Genomic DNA, 9,520 nt, shown 5'->3' on the forward strand with positions numbered 1-9,520 from the left:
TCTTCCTTTATCTTGGATTTTGCTTTGTGGAGTAATGGTCAAGGACAACTGTACTTGGTTTTATGTCTACAAAACAGTCGTGTGAACTAAAGAGTATGTTATTGACTCAAGAGTCATCATAATAGAACCATGAAGTAGATTTTCTATGGTTAAAAACACTGGTTTTAAAACTATGGAAAGTCATAAATGAGTCATGGCAATCTTTTGACAGAAGCACAGATTATACAGAAATGTATGATTCATCTGTGTTTTCCTTAAACTTTTACCTGGTGAGAGAGAAGGTTTATTGATTTACACATCTCCTTCTAGGATTATTAGAGCATATGCTTGAAAAGTGAAGTTTACATTCAAAATAGAGAAAAATAACTGCCACAAAATCCTTCATTTTAAATTCAGGGGCAAAATCTATTACAGATTTCCTGTCTTACACAATTTCTATAATAAGAATGGATTTTACGATCTGCAAAAAAGTTCAATAAAAATAATAAAAGCTGTCTATAATAACAAAAGCTATAGCCCATTAAATATAAGAAGTATGAACACACATGAAATTCAGAAAAAAAAAAATATGATGTCCTTCTGATTTCCAAATCATTTCCCTTCAATATACATGAGAATAAATGGATTCCATTTAGGGGGAACAATGGTGGATTTTTCTTAAAAATTATAAAACTGGTGAAAATTTTGTGGGTTTTTTTCCTCTGTTTTATGAAATGTTACAATAAATAAACTAGCATGTGCATCCCCTCTCAATTGTGGGAATATATTTATAAGATATATGCCTAGAAGTATGATTGCTGAGTCACTGGATAGAAAATTTTAAACATTAAAAGATACCAGCAAATTTCTCTTAAAAGTTGCACTAATTTATGTTGCCACCAAAGGTATATGAGTGTAAACATTTCACCACATCCTTACCAGCACCAGATGGTATCAACCATTTCAATCTTTGCCAATCTGATAAGTAACATGGCTTTTTATTGCTTTAATTTGCATTTATTTTATGATGAGTTAGGTTTAAGCTTTTTCTCATATTATTAATCATTCCTGTAAATTTTTCTCTAAATTTTATTCTCAGGAAATTTGGCATTGTCCATGACCTCATTTACTTTTCATACTAATCCTATAATATGATATGGGTATATTATGCATTATGTTTTACAAAAATAAACCTTGGTCTCTTAGCTATTTAGTATCATGCCCTGTATAATCTGACTGATACATGGCACAGGTGAAGTTTGAACAAGAACCTGCTTAATGTGAAGATCAAACACTATGCTAACAGGTTCACACTACATCCAACTCCTTCCTATAAAGAGAATTATGTGTTTTTATTATTTTTAATTATGCTGTACTATTTCAATACTTCAGATATTTGGTCAAAAAGTAGAAACACCTGTTATGTGTCCAGCACTGTGACAGGTTCTGTATTTACAGCAACAATAAAAAACATAAATTTTTTATTATTATTTATCTTTTTTTAATTGTACTTTAGGTTCTGGGGTACATGTGCAGGTCATGCAGGATTGTTGCATAGGTACATACGTGACAAGGTGGTTTGCTGTCTCCATCCCCCCATCACTTATACCTGGCATTTCTCCCCACATTATCCCTCCCAACCCTCCCCAACCCCTGCTGTCCCTCCCCTAGCTCCCCCAACAGACCCCAGTGTATGATGCTCCCCTCCCTGTGTCCACGTGTTCTCATTGTTCAACACCAGCCTATGAGTGAGAACATGCGGTGTTTGAATTTATAATTAATAAATAAGTTCATTAATCAAAACATAGTTCCTCTCAGTAAGCATACTATGTAGAGACATTAAAAATAATTTTACAAAAAAGTAGTTAATTAATATTGCAGCAAGTACCACAAAGAAGAACTGTGGAATGCTGTGTGGGGACTTCTCGGTTGACTGGCATTATATTTAGGGAGCTTTGCATAAACATAATCAAGATGCATAATTTGTAAAAAGTATCGAGAGATAAAAGATAGATAAGAAACACTATGATGAAATATCTTAAAATTTTTATTTATCTTAAGAGAAATGTCATTATCCAAATTTTTAACTTGGTTTCCAAAAAAATCTTCTAAAATGTTGGAACTTATTGACTATTTCATTTCTTTTTCTAAACTTTCACTCTTCTAATAAGCAGGAAAGAGTTAGTAAGAGGACTGAGATTTGCATAAAATACAAAAAAAATGTATATCTTGAGAGACCAAGGAAAGAGATAGATGAAGTTGTTACAAGAAAAATTAACCATGAATGGAAAAAGAGACCCACACTCCCTTACTCAATCCTCCTTGTAATCAGCAACTAACATTTACTGACTTTTCTTTTTTAAGGAACTAACTGGCATGATAGTATAGTGCCTTAACTGATTGAGTTAACCAGAAAATAGAACACAGTCAGCTTCATAATCCTAAACAGGTCAGCAGATATTGAATACAGTTCCATGTACCATAAGAAAAAGAAAATGATTTTACTATCATAGAACACCTGTGGAAAGAGATTTATGCTATATTGGTTCGAGCCACATGAACCTGTCACTACTTTACCATTTTAACTTACAAAACAATGCCCTTTTACATGGCTTATGTAAGTATATAACACACATACAACAAACTGTGTTTGTTCCTAAGTGTTTTCTTATAGATATGTGATGAGAATGCCTACAGGTGATGTGATACTTTCTCATATGCCTTTCTCTGTCATTCACTCATGTGAAGAGAGTAAGAGAGAGATTTAAGAAAAAAAAAAAAAGAGATGCTGGAAAGATATAAAAATACAAATACTTTAGGCAAGGCACAGTGGTTCATGCCTGTGGTTCCAGCATTTTGGGAGACCAAAGTGGGTGGATCACCAGAGGTCAGGAGTTCAAGACCAGCCTGGCCAACCTGGTGAAACCCCGTCTCTACTAAAAGTACAAAAGTTAGCCAAGTGTGGTGGCACATGCCTGTAATCCCAGCTACTCGGGAGCCTGAGGTAGGAGAATTGCTTGAACCCTGGAGGCAGAGGTTGCAGTAAGCCTAGGGGACAAAAGTGAAACTCCATCAAAAGAAGGAAAGAAAAGAAAAGAAAAAAAGAGAGAGAGGGAGGGAGGAAGGGAGGGAGGGAGGGAGGGAAGGAGGGAAGGAAGGAAGGAATACATCTCTTGGAAGTTTTGAGTTTGCTGGGATTTATGCATTTTAAATACGTATCAAATTTGATCATATCAAACTTGTTTTAAAGGGCATTTTGATATACTCATTTTTGAGTAAATAAATGTTTCAATTAAAAATTCATAGATAATTAATTTTACTTCATTAACAATTATTTTCCCTACTTTATTATTAATTTATTAGATATAGAACTCACTTGCCTGTATGATTCATATTTAAAATAAAGAAAATGTGGCACATATACACCATGGAATACTATGCAGCCATAAAAAAGGATGAGTTTGTGTCTTTTGCAGGGACATGGATGAATCTGGAAACCATTGTTCTCAGCAAACTGACACAAAAACAGAAAACCAAACACTGCATGTTCCCACTCATAAGTGGGTGTTGAACAATGAAAACACATGAACACAGGGAGGGGAACATTACACACTGGGGTCTGTTGGGGGACGGGGGGCTAGGGAAGCAATAGCAGGGGGTGGGGAGGTTGGGGAGGGATAAAATTAGGAGAAATACCTAATGTAGGTACAGGGGGGATGGAGGCAGCTAACCACCATGGCACGTGTATACTTACATAACAAACCTGCAAGATCTGCACATGTACCCTAGAACTTAAAGTATAATAAAAATAATAATAATAAACTTTTTGAGTCTCAATAACTAAATTCATTGCTCTTATGAAATCTGGCCAGAGAATACCCAGTAATGGGACAAAAATGTCTGAGTATGTGGTAAGAATGGTGGTATCAGAGAGACTATTTTTTCCCCCAGGGTCTTTGATAAAACCATCATTAATAACTTTGTTCACCAATGTTCCATCCTGGCACCATAACAGCGAGACACACATTCTAAATCTAGGAGAAGTTTTAGCCATGTGAAAATAAAGACAAAATACATACAAAATATTTTCACCGCTTAAAATCCTACCTCTACATAAGTTACCACTTTTCATATTTGATGTATTTATGGAGTATGAAGTTACAGATATCCAGTAACAAAGCCACTTTACTTTGGAAGAAGGAAATGTGATGTGGGAAAAAGATACATTTAGTTAGATCTCAGTATTAATTTTGGATTTAGTTAGATCTCAGTATTAATTTTGGCTCTCCCTCTCATTGACCCTTACCTTTACATAAGATATGAACTTTATGAATATATTTAAACTCTCTGAACTTCGGTCCCTCATTTGTAGAATGGGAATATTACCTCCCTCACCAGGTTGTTCTGATAATTAAACCAGATAAAGTGTGTTAAGTGCATAGCAGTTAATAAACTGTGTTTGATACTTGATTACCTGTTGCATTTTTTTTTTTTGTTTCGCCCCATCAATTACCATTTATTTAGTATTCTTCCTAACAGATTTTTTTTTAAGTTCATGGGGTATAGATTTACACAACCTTTTTTTTTCCAGGTAAGAATTAGCTACCTATAATACTTAGAAATAAATATATTTTGTGACTTAACAGTATATGGATATCATTTTTTTGCTCTTAGCATGTAACCATCTGGGACAAAATCCTATCCCCAGACCATGGCAGTCAGACCTTGTCTTTTTGCATCCATCTATGAAATAGCTGCAGCATCAAACCCTCATTTTGTAGTTCCTTGTAGCATAATACATACAAGACTTTCTCAGTGAAATGAGGCTGAGAGACACTGAAAGGCATTTCTTAATAAGCACCAATCTCCTTTTTGTTTTTTTTTAAATCAGTTTTTCAGAATGATGAAAGATACCAAGATCTCTTAGTAAGAGACCATAATGACTCATTTACAAGGAACTATATAGTTCAAAGAGTCATGGGAATATTGAAAAAAAACTGCATGTTTTATTTTCCAATTCATCGTTGATAATTTCATATTGTCCTTATTTCAACAGTATTACTGCATTACTGTAAAATTACAAATTATGAAAGGAGAGAGATGGACGTAGAGTCAATGAATGCATAGCGGTGATTTATGGCTAAAATGAACTGAACTCAGAAAATAGAGGTTCTAACTCTATTTCTTCTACAAATCATTTTGCATTTTCTGGTTTGGTAAAGGGATTCAAAATTCTTCCAAATGCTATCCAAAATGTATTTTCAACTAATATCAGAAAAATGAAGAGAATAAATTTATTTACTTTATAGAAAGAAAACAGAAAAGACCAATCAACACAAGTAGTTTACAAAAGCTTTAAGAATTAAATGAAAGTCTCCTTTTCTCATAGTTCATTTTTTTTCTACAAAACCAACCTACCTTCCCAGAAATAACTACTACATGACACTAAATGTACTAACCTTTACAGTATTTATAAATGTCAGACTTCAATGTCATGCTTTATTTTTATTTCACAGATTGCAGGAGAGTGAAGAGCAAGACATAGTACCCAGAATTGGTGGAATAAGAATCAAAAGTAGGTTCTGACATTACAAGATGAAGGTGTGAGCAGAGAAATCCTTAGTAACCAAATCAAAGCTGTATCAGTTTTTTCTTAACGAGATGTAACAATCAAAATAGTATATGCTTTTTGGGGGGTAGATTACTGGTCTTTTAGTATGTCTATTGATCTTTCTGGGATTTAGAACAACATCTAAAAGTAAAGAAACTGAGCTAAATAGTTAATTAATTTACTTTCATCTCTACAACTTTAACTATAAATAACAAAATTATATTTTATTATGAACATAATTAAATATATCAGTTAATCTCTTGAGCAATGGCAATTAATTTATGTTAGATATTTACAATTCAATTACATTATTTTTCCAAACTTGCATTATACAATATTTGAAATAGACAAAAATATTATTAAAATATTTCTTTAATCTGTGAATCTACCATTTAACTTTAAAATTCTTAACTATCCTATTTCATTCAAAATAAAAAAGAATTGAGGATAACTAGAAAAAAATACCTTAAACTTCATATGGAACGAAAAGAGAGCCCACATAGTCAAGACAATCCTAAGCAAAAAGAACAAAGCTGGAGGCATCACGCTACCTGATTTCAAACTATACTACAAAATGACAGTAATCAAAACAGTACGGTACTGGCACCAAAACAGAGATATAGACCAATGGAACAGAACAGAGGCCTTGGAGGCAGTGCCACACATCTACAACCATCTGATCTTTGACAAACCTGACAAAAACAAGCAATGGGGAAAGGATCCCCTGTTTAATAAATGGAGTTCAGAAAACTGGCTAGCAGTGTGCAGAAAGCAGTAACTGGACCCCTTCCTGACACCTTACACTAAAATTAACTCCAGATGGATTAAAGACTTAAACATAAGATCTAACACTGTAAAAATCCTAGAAGAAAACCTAGGCAAAACCATTCAGGACATAGGCATAGGCAAGGACTTCATGACTAAAACACCAAAAGCATTGGCAACAAAAGCCAAAATAGACAAATGGTGCCTAATTAAACTCCAGAGCTTATGCACAGCAAAAGAAACAATCATTAGAGTGAACTGGCAACAAACAGAATGGGAAAAAAAATTTGCAATCTACCCATCTGACAAAGGGCTAATATCCAGAATCTACAAAGAATTAAAACAGATTTACAAGAAAAAAACAAACAAACCCATCCAAAAGTTGGAGAAGGATATGAACAGACTCTTTTCAAAAGAAGACATATATGAGGCTAACAAACATATGAAAAAATGCTCATCATCACTGATTACTAGAGAAATACAAATCAAAACCACATTGAGATACCACCTCACTCCAGTTAGAATGGTGATCATTAAAAAATCTGGAGACAAGAGATGCTGGAGAGGATGTGGAGAAATAGGAACACTTTGACGCTGTTGGTGGGAGTGTAAACTAGTTCAACCATTGTGGAAGACAGTGTGGTGATCCCTCAAGGAGCTAGAAATAGAAATTCCATTTGACCCAGCAATCCCATTACTGGGTATATACCCAAAGGGTTATAAATTGTTCTATTATAAAGACACATGCACATGTATGTTAGAGCAGCATTGTTTACATTAGCAAAGACCTGGAACCAACCCAAATGCCCATCAACGATAAACTGGACAAGGAAAATGTGGCACATATACACCATGGAATACTACGCAGCTATAAAAAACGATGAGTTCATGTCCTTTGTAGAGACATGGATGAATCTGGAAACCATCATTCTTAGCAAACTGACACAAGAACAGAAAATCAAACACCCCATGTTCTCACTCATAGGTGGGTGATGAACAATGAGAACACATGGACACAGGGAGGGAAGCATCACACACTGGGGTCTGTTGGAGGGGAGCAAAGGAGGGACAGAGTTGTGGGGGGAGGTCAGGGAGGGATAGCATGGGGAGAAATGCCAGATGTAAGTAATGGGGGGTTGGAGGCAGCAAACCACATTGCCATGTGTGTACGTATGCAACAATCCTGCATGATCTGCACATGTAACCCAGAACCTAAAGTACAATAAAAAATAAAATAAAATAAAAATAAAATTGAAACCCCTAAGTAATACCCCTAAAGACTCCCTGAGGTTAGTTACTATTGGGTAATAAGTATAATTGTTACCATATGTGTTCTTACGTTACTATATCTATATTACACAGAATGTATCAGTCTTTTATATTGTAAGAATTTATATACGGAGTAGTACATCACATTATGTTTAAAGTCATATTTTGGGACTATTTCTTCATTTCATAGTAGCTCTAATTCATTCTTTTAAATGACTCTATGGTATTTCACTGGGCAAAATATGAGTCTATTTATCAATTCTCCCAATAATGGACAAGGACATAAAGTCTTAATAAATTTACTCATCAAACAAAGAAAAATGGTCTGATCTGTAACAGTGGTTAAGTATTATTATACCACAACCGATTTCAATATAACAATGGTTTAATGACTGGTTCACAAGATTTCTGAATATTTATCAGTTTGTTTTTTCACATGAGCCATCACACTATGATTTTTCCATAGAAATATATAAAGTAAAATAAGTAAGTCTTTCTCTCTCTCTTCCCACCCTCCTTTTTATCTTTTGATAAATATACAACATATATTCATACTTTATGAAAACATTTTCTAAAGCAAATTTTGACTTTCTAAATAGAATGCTATTCAACACTGAAAAAGTTGAGTTAAACATTTTTTTTATGGAATATAGTATTGATGTCATACATCAAAAATTTTTCCTAATACAAGGTCATGCAGATTTTCTCCCATGTAGTCCTTCAGAAATATTATAGTTTTAGACTTAATATTTAGGTCAGTTATCTATTTTAAGTTAATTTTTGTACATGGTTTGAGAAGTAGATTGAAGCCCAATTGTTTTGCATATAGATATCCAATTACTTCAGTGCCATTTGTTGAAAATATTATCCTTTGTCCCCTCAATTATGTTTCTACATTTGTTAAAGGACCCTTTGTTAAAGGAGAAAGGAAAGTCTATTCTATAAATGGTGCTGAGAACTGGATATCTACATGCAATAAAGGAAGTTGGCACTTTATCTTACATCATACTCAAAATCAATGCAAAATATATAAAAAACCTAAATGTAAGACCTGCTGATATAAAATTCCTAAAAAAGAACATAGAAGAAAAGCTCCTAGACATTGACCTTGGCAAATCTTTTTTTTGTTTAATATACCACACCAAATGTTCACGCTACAAAAGCAAAAATAACCGTATAGGATTACATCCAATGGAAAAGCTTCTGCACAGAAAAGGAAACAATCATCAGAAAGAAGAGACACCTACTGAATGACAGAACATATTTGCAAACTATACATTTGACAAGAAGCTTATATCCTGTATACATAGGGAACTCAAACAATAGCTCAAAAACAAATAATCTGATTAGAAATGGGCAAATGATCTGAAGAGACAGTTTTTCAAAATAACACATACAAATGGCCAACAATTGTATGAAAAAAATGTTAACATCATTAATCATCCAGGAGATGTAAACTGAAACTATAGATTTCTACTGTACAGTAGGATGACTATGATCAGCAATAAGATACTATGTATCTCAAAATTGCTACAAGAGGATTTAGAAAGTTACCACCACAAAAAAATGATAAATGTTTGAGGTGATGAATATGCTAATTAATATATGTATTAAAGCATCTCTGTACTACATAAATATGTACAATTATTATTTGTCAATTAAAATAATTTTAAAAAGAATAGCAATGGAGCAGGCTAAGGGATAGCCTTTCAGAGGGTAGCCTTTCAGATTTCACAAGTCAAAGATTTTCCCTTCTGAAATGCAAATCAAAATCACAATGAGATATTACTTCACATCTGTTAGGATGGCTATTATCAAGAAGACAAGAGATAGCAAGTGTTGGCAAGGTGGAGAAAAGGGAACCCGTGTAGGCTGTTGACAGGAATGCAAATTGGA

This window comes from Aotus nancymaae, unplaced genomic scaffold (assembly GCF_030222135.1).
Source record: "Aotus nancymaae isolate 86718 unplaced genomic scaffold, 86718_ANA_hifiasm-v0.15.2.pri h1tg000083l, whole genome shotgun sequence".
NCBI lineage: Eukaryota > Metazoa > Chordata > Mammalia > Primates > Aotidae > Aotus > Aotus nancymaae.